This window comes from Eumetopias jubatus, unplaced genomic scaffold (genome assembly GCF_037043125.1).
Source record: "Eumetopias jubatus isolate StellerSeaLion01/CBP00866 unplaced genomic scaffold, mEumJub1_p1.0 scaffold_1, whole genome shotgun sequence".
Classification (NCBI taxonomy): Eukaryota; Metazoa; Chordata; class Mammalia; order Carnivora; family Otariidae; genus Eumetopias; species Eumetopias jubatus.
Genome location: NW_028274807.1, coordinates 156,775,463 through 156,785,199, shown reverse-complemented (window position 1 = coordinate 156,785,199; position 9,737 = coordinate 156,775,463). Strand labels below are relative to the sequence as shown.

At 56.2% G+C, this 9,737-nt stretch overlaps 1 pseudogene; it reads left to right on the top strand.

Moving 5' to 3' along the window:
* Positions 1-7,556: 7,556 nt before the first annotated feature.
* LOC148165086 (solute carrier family 41 member 3-like) overlaps positions 7,557-9,737 on the top strand; it is a 29,729-nt pseudogene continuing 27,548 nt past the window's right edge.

Sequence of the window (9,737 nt, the reverse complement as noted above, 5' to 3'; positions counted from 1 at the left end):
AGCCGCAGGCCCGGCTTCATGAAACAAGTGGGGAGGCGTGTTCTGCCTTCTACCGCCGCCTAAGTCCCACTCCGAATATGATTTTGGACTCGCTGGCAGAGCCCGAACGCAGGCACACAGCAGAATGCTTCCAACCTCAGCACCGGCTGCCCTGGCTGACCAAGGGTGCTCTCCAGTGTAGTTCCTTGGAATCAGGTGGTGGTATTGCGGCCTGCACTCACCCTCGGGGCAACGGGTGTAGGCCCAGAAACGAGAGCTGAGCCGAGAGATGTGTCTTCGGCACAGGCCGTTTTCTCACTCTGGTTGAGATTAGGGAGGTCGTTCCCAGAGCTCTCAGCCACACTACACCTTATAACCCGTCATCTCACCCAGGGACCGGCGTGAGCTTAACGCACGGTATATGTCCAGATTTCTGCCTTCGAAGGAGGTGCCTGGAACTCAGGGCTCCCACGCAACCATGCCGGAGCAGTGCCAGTTCGTGACCCTGGAGCTGCTGCGAGAGGTGCCTCACCGCGAAGCCGTTTCTCTCGCCCTGTAATGTAGGGGAATCGTTTCCTAGGTTCTCACGCAGACACCCTGAAACTGTTCCCACCCTCCCGAACCGTGATGCTGTCTACAGCACGGTCCCTCTCCACTGCTGTTAGCTAGTGTTCGGTCCCTCTACACCCTGGCTTCTCCGTGCTAGTTGTTAGGTACCCAGGTCGCTGGCAGGCCCACAGGGTAGAGCAGTGCTCACTTCCTCACACCAGAGATGGGTCGAGCGAGCAGCCTTCTTTCCAGGCCTGTTTTCTCGGTCAGAGGAACATTTAGGTTCCATTACTCGTGCTTTCACACAAACACCCCACAGGTGATATTTGCGTTCAGGGAGGGCGTTCTTGGCGGAGGGTCGGGGCCTCTGGCGTTTGGTTCCTTGGCGTGAGGCGGATGACAGTTCGGACTAAACGCACACAGGGCCAGACGACCTAGCTTCAGGAAAGAGGTATTTGCGTCGAGAGGTGCCTTGGGCCCCTGCCTCTTTATGCCTTGGAGTTCAGCTGGGACGCACGCCCAAGGTGGGCACACAAGCACGGGTGAACGTGTGGCCGCCCCCTGTGGAGATGGTACGGGAGCTACAGTTGTGCTAATTTGGAAGCTGCTTTCTTACAAGTCAGGGTTGAGCACCGAGAGTGCCAAAGCCACGGGGAGAAGTGTAGAGTTAGCAGCGCCAGGTAGCAATGGCTGAGTCGAGAGTGCCTTTCGCAACGGCCTGCCTCTAACTTCGCTTAGGCGTACGGAACCCGTGCCCCAGGCTTTCGCGCCCGGACACCGTACACTGCTTCCTCCCGCAGAGAGTTCGGCGGTAGCTACAGTACGCATACTCCACACTGTTTTTGCTTCGCGTTCGTCCGCTAGCAATGAGGCTTGCCTTCCCAAGCGGAGCCGCAGGCCCGGCTTCATGAAACAAGTGGGGAGTCGTGTTCTGCCTTCTACCGCCGCCTGAGTCCCACTCCGAAAATAATTCTTGCACTCGCTGGCAGAGCCCGACCGCAGGCAGAGAGCAGAATGCTTCCACTCTCAGCACCGGCTGCCCTGGCGAAAGCAAGGGTGCTCTCCAGTGTGGTTCCCTGGAGTTAGGTGGTGGTGTTGTGGCATGCACTCACACAAGGGGGAACGGGACTAGGCCCAGAAACGAGAGCTGAGCCAAGAGGTGTGTCTTCGGCACCGGCCGTTTTCTCACTCGGGTTGACATTAGGGAGGCCGTTCCCAGAGCTCTCAGCCACACTACACCGTATACCGCGTCCTCTCACCGAGGGACCGGCGGGAGTTTAAGGAATGGTATCTGCCCAGACTTCTGCCTTTGAAGGAGGTGCCTGGATCTCAGGGCTCCACGCACCCATGCCGGAAGAGCGCCAGCTTCGTGACCCTGGAGCTGCTAGGAGAGGTGCCTCTGCGCGAAGCCGTTTCTCTCACCCTGTGATGTAGGGGAATCGTTTCCTAGGCTCTCACGCAGACACACTGAAAGTGTTTCCACCCTCCCGAACCGTGATGCTGTCTACAGCACCGTCCCTTCCTCTGCTGTTAGCTAGTGTTCCGTCCCTAAACAGCCTGGCTTCTCCATGCTAGTGGTTAGTTACCTAGGTCTGCTGGCAGGCCCACAGGGTAGGGCAGTGCTCACTTCCTCACACAAGAGAGGGGTCGAGGGAGCAGCCTTGCTTTCAGGCCTGTTTTCTCGGTCAGAGGAACATTTACTTTCCATTGCTCGTGGTTTCACACAAACACCCCAGAGGTGATATGTGCGCTCAGGAAGGGCGTTCTTGGCCGAGGGTCGGGGCCTCTGGTGTTTGGTTCTTGGCGTGAGGCGGATGACAGTTCGGACTAAACACACACAGGGCCAGACGACCTAGCTTCAGGAAAGAGGTGTTTGCCTCGAGAGGCGCCTTGGGCCCCTGCCTCTTTCTCCCTTGGAATTCTGCTGGGACCCACGCCCCAGGTTGGCACATAAGCACGGTTAAACGTGTGCCCCCCCCCCCCGTGGAGAGGGGACGGGTGCTACAGCTGTGCTTGTTTCCAGGGTGCTTTCTTACAAGTCAGGTTTAAGCACCGAGAGTGCCAGAGCCACGGGGAGCAGTGTAGAGTTAGCAGCCCCAGGTAGCAAGGGCTGAGCCATGAGGTGCCTTCCGCAACGGCCTGCGTCTAACCTTGCTTTGGCGAACGCAACCCGTGCCCCAGGCTTTCGGGCCCGGACAACATACACTGCTTCCTCCCGCAGAGAGGTCGGCGGTAGCTACAGCACGCATACTCCACACTGTTTTTCCTTTGCGTTCTTTCGCCAGCAATGAGGCTTGCCTGCCCAAGCGGGGCCGCAGGCCCGGCTTCATGAAACAAGTGGGGAGGCGTGCTCTGCCTTCTACCGCCGCCTGAGTCCCACTCCGAAAATGATTTTGGACTCGCTGGCAGCGCACGCTCGCAGGCACACAGCAGAATGCTTCCACCCTCAGCACCGGATGCCTTGGCTGACCAAGGGTGCTCTCCAGTGTGGTTCCTTGGAGTCAGGTGGTGGTATTGTGGCCTGCACTCACACACGGTGCAACGGGTCTAGGCCCAGAAACGAGAGCAGAGCCAAGAGGTGTGTCTTCGGCACAGGCCATTTTCTCACCCGGGTGGAGATGAGGGAGGTCGTTCCCAGAGCTCTCAGCCACACTACACCGTATACCCCGTCATCTCGCCCAGGGACCGGCGTGAGCTTAAGGCACGGTATATGTCCAGATTTCTGCCTTCGAAGGAGGTGCCTGGAACTCAGGGCTCCACGCACCCATGCCGGAGGAGTGCCGGCTTCGTAGCCCTGGAGCTGCTGCGAGAGGTGCCTCACCGCGAAGCCGTTTCTCTCGCCCTGTGATGTAGGGGAATCGTTTCCTAGGTTCTCACGCAGACACACTGAAAGTGTTCCCACCCTCCCGAACCGTGATGCTGTCTACAGCACGGTCCCTCTCCACTGCTGTTAGCTAGTGTTCGGTCCCTCTACACCCTGGCTTCTCCGTGCTAGTGGTTAGGTACCTAGGTCTGCTGGCAGGCCCACAGGGTAGAGCAGTGCTCACTTCCTCACACCAGAAAGGGGTCGAGAGAGCAGCCTTCCTTCCAGGCCTGTTTTCTCGGTCAGAGGAACATTTAGGTTCCATTGCTCGGGCTTTCACACAAACACCCCACACGTGATATTTGCGTTCAGGAAGGGCGTTCTTGGCGGAGGGTCGGGGCCTCTGGCGTTTGGTTCGTTGGCGTGAGGCGGATGACAGTTCGGACTAAACGCACACAGGGCAGACCACCTAGCTTCAGGAAAGAGGTGTTTGCGTCTAGAGGTGCCTTGGGCCCTTGCCTCTTTATCCCTTGGAGTTCTGCTGGGACGCACGCCCAAGGTGGGCACACAAGCACGGGTGAACGTGTGGCCGCCCCCTGTGGAGAGGGGACGGGAGCTACAGCTGTGCTTGTTTCCAAGCTGCTATTTTACAAGTCAGGGTCGAGCACCGAGAGTGTCAGAGCCACGGGGAGAAGTGTAGAGGTAGCAGCGCCAGGTAGCAAGGGCTGAGCCGAGAGTGCCTTTCGCAACGGCCTCCGTCTAACTTCGCTTAGGCTTTCGGAACCCGTGCCCCAGGCTTTCGCGCCCGGACACTGTACACTGCTTCCTCCCGCAGAGAGTTCGGCGGTAGCTACAGTACTCATGCTCCACGCTGTTTTTGCTTCGAGTTCACCCGCTAGCAATGAGGTTTGCCTTCCCAAGCGGAGCCGCAGGCCCGGCTTCATGAAACAATTTTGGAGTCGTGTTCTGCCTTCTACCGCCGCCTGAGTCCCACCCCGAAAATGATTTTGGACTCGCTGGCAGCGCACGCCCGCAGGCACACAGCAAAATGCTTCCACCCTCAGCACCGGCTGCCGTGGCTGACCAAGGGTGCTCTCCAGTGTGGTTCCTTGGAGTCAGGTGGTGTTATTGCGGCCTGCACTCACACACGGAGCAACGGGTCTAGGCCCAGAAACGAGAGCTGAGCCAAGAGGTGCGTCTTCGGCACCGGCCATTTTCTCACTCCGGTTGACTTTAGGGAGGCCGTTCCCAGAGCTCTCAGCCACAGTACACCGTATACCGCGTCAGCTCACGCAGGGACCGGCGTTAGCTTAAGGCACGGTATATGCCCAGATTTCTGCCTTCGAAGGAGGTGCCTGGAACTCAGGGTTCCACGCACCCATGCCGGAGGAGTGCCGGCTTCGTGACCCTGGAGCTGCTGCGAGAGGTGCCTCACCGCGAAGCTATTTCTCTCGCCCTGTGATGTAGGGGAATCGTTTCCTAGGCTCTCACGCAGACACACTGAAAGTGTTGCCACCCTGCGGAATCGTGATGCTGTATACAGCACGGTCCCTCTCCACTGCTCTTAGCTAGTGTTCGGTCCCTCTACACCCTGGGTTCTTCGTGCTAGTGGTTAGGTACCTAGGTCTGCTGGCAGGCCCACAGGGTAGCGCAGTGCTCACTTCCTCACACAGGAGAGGGGTCGAGGGAGCAGCCTTCCTTACAGGCCTCTTTCCTCAGTCAGAGGAACATTTAGGTTCCATTGCTCGTGCTTTCCCACAAACACCCCACAGGTGATATTTGCGTTCAGGAAGGGCGTTCTTGGCGGAGGGTCGGGGCCTCTGGCGTTTGGTTCCTTGGCGTGAGGCGGATGACAGTTCGGACTAAACGCACACAGGGTCAGACGACCTAGCTTCAGGAAAGAGGTGTTTGCGTCGAGAGGTGCCTTGGGCCCCTGCCTCTTTATCCCTTGGAGTTCTGCTGGGACGCACGCCCCAGGTGGGCACACAAGCACGGGTGAACCTGTGGCCGCCCCCTGTGGAGAGGGGACGGGAGCTACAGTTGTGCTTGTTTCCAAGCTGCATTTTTATAAGTCAGGGTTGATCACCGAGAGTGCCAGAGCCAAGGGGAGCAGTGTAGAGTTAGCAGCGCCAGGTAGCAAGGGCCGAGCCGAGAGTGCCTTCCGCAACGGCCTGCGTCTAACCTCGCATAGGCGTACGGAACCCGTGCCTCAGCCTTTCGCGCCCGGACACCGTACACTGCTTCCTCCCGCAGAGAGGTCCGCGGTAGCCACAGCACGCATACTCCACACTGTTTTTGCTTCGCGTTCGTCCGCTAGCAATGAGGCTTGCCTGCCCAAGCGGGGCCGCAGGCCCAGCTTCATGAAACAAGTGGGGAGTCGTGCTCTGCCTTCTGCCGCCCCCTGAGTCCCACTCCGAAAATGATTTTGGACTCGCTGGCTGCACACGCCCACAGGCACACAGCAGAATGCTTCCACCCTCAGCTCCTGCTGCCCTGGCTGACCAAGGGTGCTCTCCAGTGTGGTTCCTTGGAGTCAGGTCGTGGTATAGCGGCCTGCCCTTACACACAGGGCAATGGAACTAGGCCCAGAAATGAGAGCTGAGCCAAGAGGTGTGTCTTCGGCACCGGCCGTTTTCTCACTCCGGTTGACTTTAGGGAGGCCGTTCCCAGAGCTCTCAGCCACAGTACACAGTATCCCGCGTCCTCTCACCCAGGGACCGGCGGGAAGTTAAGGCACGGTATCTGCCTAGATTTCTGCCTTCGAAGTAGGTGCCTGGAACTCAGGGCTCCAGCACCCATGCCCGAGGACTGCCGGCTTCGTGACCCTGGAGCTGGTGTGAGAGGTTCCTCTGCGCGAAGCTGTTTCTCTCGCCCTGTAATGTAGGGGAATCGTTTCCTAGGCTCTCACGCAGACACACTGAAAGTGTTGCCACCCTCCCGAACCGTGATGCTGTCTACAGCACGGTCCCTCTCCCCTGCTGTTAGCTAGTGTTCGGTCACTCTACAGCCTGGCTTCTCCGTGCTAGTGGTTAGGTACCTAGGTCTCCTGGCAGGCCCACAGGGTAGAGCAGTGCTCACCTCCTCACACCAGAGTGGGGTCGAGAGAGCAGCCTTCCTTACAGGCCTGTTTTCTCGGTCAGAGGAACGTTTAGGTTCCAGTGCTCATGCTTTCACACAAATACCCGACAGGTGATATGTGCGCTCAGGAAGGGCGTTCTCGGTGGAGGCTCGAGGCCTCTGGCTTTTGGTTCCTTGGCGTGAGGCGGATGGCTCTTCGGACTAAACGCACTCAGGGCAGACGACCTAGCTTCACGAAAGAGCTGTTTGCATCGAGAGGCACCTTGGGCCCCTGCCTCTTTCTCACTTGGAATTCTGCCGGGACCCACGCCCTAGGTGGCTACACAAGCACGGTTGAACGTGTGGCCGCCCCCTGTGGAGAGGGGACGGGAGCTACAGCTGTGCTTGTTTCCAGGCTGCTTTCTTACAAGTCAGGTTTGAGCACCGAGAGTGCCAGAGCCACGGGGATCAGTGTAGAGTTAGCAGCGCCAGATAGCAAGGGCTGAGCCGAGAGGTGCCTTCCGCAACGGCCTGCGTCTAACCTCGCTTTGGCGTATGGAACCCGTGCCCCAGGCTTTCGCGCCCGGACACCGTACACTGCTTCCTCCCGCAGAGAGGTCGGCGGTAGCTACTGTACGCATTCTGCACACTGTTTTTGCTTCGCGTTCTTCCCCTACACCATCCTACACTGTCTCAGCATGCACATGAATAACTCATCCCAAACCCAAGCCTCCGAATTTTCGGATGGCTTCATCTCCAGTGACCTTCACCTCCATTCCACCTCAGCTGCCCAGGCCCCTCATGTGGCCTTGACATGCTTGCACATGCTCCAAAATCCTCTTGACTTCACATCCCACGTCTTCTCACAGCTTCCTTCCCTCTGTTGCTCTTCCTTTGCTCATCTCTACAAGTTCTTCAAGCTCTCCAGCCCACCACTCCTCCTCTGCACCTCTTGGCATCACTCCCTCTCCTGTTCAGCCTCAGCTTGGAAAGACAACATCTTGAGGAATGAATTCCTTTCTAATTCATACTCAGGGGTCATGGGCCCAGTAGTATCCCTCTTCTGATGAGTACAAGGTTTTGAGTTGGCTGATCGATAGGAAACAGCAAATGGGCACGTTGAGTCCAGTGAGCACTGGAATAGTGCATTGAGGAGCAGAGAGGGGCAATGAGCCTGTTGGCCTCACACGTTCGGGACATGGTAGGCTGTGTAACTGTGTTCTGCTCCCCCTTAGTTCCTTGTCCTTGTGAGCACCCCTTAGGTGGGTATTAGTCTACCTTTGTGAAGGAGGAGTCACCTGGGGCTCTATGATTGTTCCATGCTGCATCCAAGGTGTCCATCATGCTTAAAACAAAAGCACCCCCTTATTTGTCCATGAAAAGTAATTCCATTTTTCCCTTCAAGTTCAGGAACTTCATGAACTCAGTGCAAAGGAGCTAGGAAAATACACTTATCTACATCTTGAATTTTGCTGGCAAGTGCTATGAAGTTAGGAGCTGATTACCATTTTTATAGGAGAAAATCATATTTCAGATCTTGTTTTTTAATCCTAAGAGAAGGACTTGAGCATTTCTTAAATAGGATGATTTGCAGAGGTCATGTTGGGGTGGTTAGTGGTCATCTGAGATGTGACTTGCTGGAAGGGGGAGTAGGGAATTGTAGGTGTTGGGGACAACATGGCCCAAGACTTGGCTGAGGGCACAAGCCAGTTTTTCCAGCAAGAGTCCTTCCCATGCTGCCTGTGGCTGAGCTTTAGAGTCAGGTGACCCTGAAATTGTTGGTGACACTTATCTCTGTGTCCTTGCAAACTTGAGCATGGGAGAGATGGTCTATGACACTCTCAAAGGGACTTGGGTCCTTACCTTTCCCACCCCCAAGTCAGTTTTGAAAGCTGGGCAGAATAATTTGTTCTAACATCAATGAAATGATATTTGCTGATTTCTGTCCTGAGAGACTGCCTTTTCCCGGAAGGCTTGGCCTGGCTTTGTGACCACCCAGACTTACCCTCTGTCCTTTTCTCTCCATCCTAGGCCAACACTGGACAAATTGATGATCCCCAGGAGCAGCACAGAGTTATCAGCAGTAACCTTGCCCTCATTCAGGTGACTTTCCCCTTTGTCCGATCGCTGAATCTCCTCCCTGCTTTTGAATCTGCAGCCAGGCCTGCTCCATGTAGGAAGGCTGAAGACTAAGTAAGCCTTTGTCCCTGCACTCCAGACGGAACTTGGGGAATGGGCCACCCATCCACCCTGCACCCACCAGACCACACTCATATGGCAGCGGGAGGCTCAGCCCAACTATAGGGCACTAGCATGTCCAACTGAAAGTAGATGCCTCTTCTGAGAACCCAAGGTCCCTCCAGCGCCCCCAGCCCCTTTTTTTCAAGACAGGCTTATTGAAAGATTCACCTATACTTGCTCGCTCCTCTCTCTTATAGCCTGGACAGAGCTGACAGCTTTCTCTTCCCACTATCTTGACTCAAGCTGTGCTTGCCAAGGTCACTGACATCTTAATTGGTATACCCTCTGATTGCCTCATACATGTGATCCTACTTATTCTCTCTGGAGCATCTGCTATTCTTTCTGCCTGGAGGTTCCTCTGTGGCTGCACTCCCGCCACGTGCAGACTTTGCAGGACACTCTGCCCCCCATGCCTTTGTCCCTTAAATGCTTCATGCTCGTTCAAATTTGTACCTCCTTCTAGCAGACCCTAGTTGGGCTCAATTCTCATCCTAGGAGTCTCAGAGTATTAGAGAGTCAGGAGGCCCAGGGCAGGGGGAGACTGGGAAGAGATTGGCTCAAGGTAAGAGAGGAAGTGGCTTCATCCAGAACCTTCTGGGCTTCTCTGGCTGGGGGCAGCCTATGGCCACACAAAGAACCTGGACTCTGAGATCAGACAGCCCTGGAGTTAAGGCTATCATGTATCAACTGGGTGGCCTTGGGCAGGACACACAAGACTTGCTTAGCTGTATTTCCCTGTCCATCAAATTAGGAGGATACCCACTTTAACTCTTACCTGGGCTCCAGAGCCCCTGTTTCTAGCTCTCCACTGGGTATCTCCATCTACCTGTACCAGAAGCATCCACAAAACAGCTTAGCCAGATCTGGCCTCATCACTTCCTCTCCTCGCACTCACTTCTGGTGAAGTCCCCAACCCTGAAGAGTTTGATGGTTGAAAGCTCATTCTGGGGGTCGACCAGCTGGAGGCCCTTGGGCAAGTCACCTCACCTTCTCCGCAAGATGGGCCATTGTGAGGTTTCAGTCATGGAAGACTGTGACACCTGGCTAGCACATGGTAATCTCCCAGTCGTGGTCGCTGTGCCCATTAATCAAGCTAGAGACCAAGTCA